The following is a 3,843-nucleotide window of genomic DNA, read 5'->3' as shown; positions in this document are numbered from 1 at the left end:
GCTCATGCTGGAGACGCAGTGATGAAGCCAGTCAGTATATATGAGGATGATTAGGCGCTTATAACGGATTATGAAGGAAAGAGGACAATGGGCAAATTTGTCCCAGGATTAAATCCTCACTTTTTTTCCAAAGGAAATCCTGGGATTTTTAATGACAGTCAGGACCTCGGTTTATCGTCGCATCTGAAGAACATGTACATGTAACACAATGACTAAGTTTTGGGTGAGTTGCTCTATGTAGCAGACATGCACTAGAGTGACAATTGTTTAAAAACAAAGTGAGCCAAAGCGATGAGAAAAACTGTTAGATCCAGTAGGTCATTCCAGTCTGCACCAGATAATGCAAACTACAGCAGAAAAGAGGAATATTGTGCAACAATAAACATCATGACAGGTGTGTGATTTGCAGTGAAGAAGAGACTTCTATGACCTGAGTGCTGCTGTTACCTGACAACTTTGACCAAAATCAAACAACGATTACATTCATGCTTCAAGTCCACATAAGCATAAAACTCACAGACACTCTCAGCAGAAACAGTAAACATTCGTGTTATATAAGAGGTGGTGTGTGACGTGAATAATGAATGAATGCTGGTGGGAAATGTGGAAATGTGCAATCACGACTGAATCTCTTGGTAACAAGCTTTTGAAAATGTAGGGGAAAAAATCGCCCGCATTCACTCAAACAGGGAATTGTTTTCTAATGGCAGAAACCAAAGCCATTATGAGAATTAGGAGAAGTGCTTCAAGTTAAATCATTTATGACTGAACCTTTAAAGAATTGTTTATCATTTGACCTACTATAAACTTTAATCATCATAGGTGAAATATAGGCATCGGGTGGCTTTTGTGTTCACTACCACACATGCAAAGTGTTCATTACTGTCACTATTACTGTCATTAAGCTGAGATGCTGTTTTATTATTCTTCAGGTGTGTTGTACTGGGACTGTCAGCTCTAGTATTTACTGTATTTGAACATGAATGAGGTTTTCTCCAATATTAACACACATCACTTAACATTTGGAACCCACATGTTGTAATGATCTGTAAATCTTTCAGAAATGCCCATTTTTCAGGTGGATACAGTCAATATACTTTACATACATTACTATATCAAGTGTCAATAATTATAACCAGAGGCAGAACATTAATAAAGCGTAGTGCAGAATCAAACTAACTCAAAGTTTACTGACGGATCGATGTGGCGCAAACATCCGTAGGAATGAAACTGCAAATTCACATAGAGCCATTTTCTCTTTATTGTTCTATAACCTCATAATCATAATCTGATAAACTTACAGTATGATCTCAGTATTATAATACTGTATTTCTGGCTGTTTCCTCTCTATAACACTCTTCTTCACTCTTTCTGTAAGTGTTTTTCTGTTCTGATGTTTGGTTTTGTTTGCTGATTGCTGATGCGGTTGCATTAAGTGTAAATGATGTTTAATGCATCTTTGATTGATGTTTCTGGAGTTAATTCCGGCTATAAAAGAGCCGATCAGCTCCTAAACACCATCATCTTCTGATGAGAAGCTTCTTCAGTCGTCTTCAGTCTAATTCCCGGTAAGATCAGGTCGTCTCTGTGTGAATTATTGTGTCATTGTGTTCAGCCTTTAGTCAAACGTCAGCAAATGTTGTTCAGCTTGTTGATCCTCTCGTGCTGGTTATGAGGAACAGTGTAGAAGAAATGAGAGTTAGGGTTTTCTTTCATGTCTTTTCCGTTTTATGTTCTTGAGATTAATTTGATAACGATTTGATTGGCTCATAAACATCTTCATCTGTCTTGTAGTTTGATGTTTATTATGATTCCAGATAAGATCATGAGATCATCTCATCCGTGAGTTTATCTCGTCAACTATCTTTGTATTTCAGCCTCTGGTGTCATTTGCACTTAAACTAGTTTCCTTTAATCAACAGTGTGTGTGATTTCAGTTCAGTGGCAGTCAATGGATAAACCAAACAGGCTTGAAAACAGCAGAGAATCAGTACTTTAGGAAGATCAAAACATTTGTGTTTTCTCACACTCATCAGTTCTTATTTTATTGAGGATATGAAAATACGTTGAGCGAGTCTTTGGTCTCATGAATCTATAATTTTTTCCCTGGCCAATCATTTTGGCTGAGGGCAGAGATAAGTTTCATAACTTTATATATTTAGGCTATTTAACTTTTTCGTTGACTTTGTATGTTTGACTGAATTGTTTCCTTTATTTCTTTTATAGCTTCTTATACCTTTTACTTATACGTTTATAATGGCTGTTATTGATCACACATAAACTGACATTGAACAAAAAGAGACTAGGTTCTGTTTTATGTCATATTTAATTTTATTACAGTGATAGCCATATGCACACTTATTGTCTGAACCACATATTAATGTTTATATGTTGAGTTTTATCATTTGTTTTGTTATAAATCTTCATGCAGTGAAGATAATCAAGGGATGCATTGCCTGAACCATATTTGTGTGTCTATTAATATGTTTAAGATTGTTTTAAATAAAAAAGAGGCAGATGGTGTTATAATATAATTTACATCTAGAAGGATGTACTGTTACTTCATCCGCTACAGTTAAAGACCTGGGTGTTATATTAGACAGCAACTTGTCTTTCGAAAATCATGTTTCAAATGTTACAAAACCAGCCTTCTTCCACCTCAGAAACATTGCTAAGGTACGGAACATGTTATATGTCTCTGATGCAGAAAAGTTAGTTCATGCATCCATGACCTCTAGACTAGATCACTGTAAGGCATTACTAGCTGGCTGTCCAGCATCCTCAATATTATGATATTACCATGATATGGTTCACCATGGCAACAGCACCTGACAAAAGACATCCACATATTCCAGGTCCATAATGTGAGTTTAATTATTAATTATTAAGTTCAATTTTAATGGTACCTCCCAAAAAATGTAAAACAAGGAAGCAGCTAAAAATGATGTAAAATATATAAATGTAAATGACATAAAGTATAAAAACATAACCCTTACCCTAACCCATAATTAAATCAGGTAAAGTTAGTCCTCCAAAAGATGAATTTTGGTCCTAAATGTATTAATATGGTTGATATGCTTTATAACCACCCAACAGCAGTCATTCGGACCAATCTTGACTCTATTTTCCTTGGGGCGAGGCATAAGACAGGGCTGCCCACTGTTCCCTCTTATTTGCTCTTGCAATTCACTCACATGATGTCATCGGTGGGTTTTTACAACCCTTCAATCTCAGCATGTAATCTGTCTATACACAGACAATATCATGCTGTATTTGACTGGTGTAATTCCTCAATACCAGCCTTAACGTCTTTATTACAAGACTATGGAATCATATCTGGTTATAAAATGCATGTGAATAAGAGTGTTTCTATGCCTCTTAATAAGGCTGCTACTCGATTACCCCTTAAAATATTCCCTTTGCCTGGAATGTGGATTAAAGTACATATCTAAGACTACAGATAGCCAGAGAACTGCCTCAGCTATACAATTAAAACTATGCTCCCTTGCTTATATTACCAGCAGCCATATCACCCTGTAGCCCAAGACTGGTTTCTCACTGAAGCTAAGCAGGGCTGAGCCTGGCCAGTACCTGGATGGGAGACCAACTGGGAAAACCAGGAGCTGCTGGTAGAGGTGTTAGTGAGGCCAGCAGGGTCTGTGTGGGCCCTAACACCCCAGTATAGTGATGGGGAAACTATACTGTCAAAAGAGCACCGTCCTGTGGATAGACGTTAAACCGAGGTCCTGACATAAAAAATCCCAGGATGTCCTTCGATAAAGAGTAGGGGTGTAACCCCGGCATCCTGGCCAAATTTGCACACTGGCCTCTGTCCATCATGGC

General features: G+C 37.4%; 1 pseudogene; it reads left to right on the top strand.

The window, feature by feature from the left end:
- The first annotated feature begins 3,516 nt into the window (after window positions 1–3,516).
- Window positions 3,517–3,632, top strand: LOC137072181 (5S ribosomal RNA; annotated as a pseudogene).
- Window positions 3,633–3,843: the final 211 nt, after the last annotated feature.

This window comes from Pseudorasbora parva, chromosome 3 (assembly GCF_024679245.1).
Source record: "Pseudorasbora parva isolate DD20220531a chromosome 3, ASM2467924v1, whole genome shotgun sequence".
In the NCBI taxonomy this organism is placed as follows: Eukaryota; Metazoa; Chordata; class Actinopteri; order Cypriniformes; family Gobionidae; genus Pseudorasbora; species Pseudorasbora parva.
This window is presented reverse-complemented; position numbering and strand designations above follow the sequence as displayed.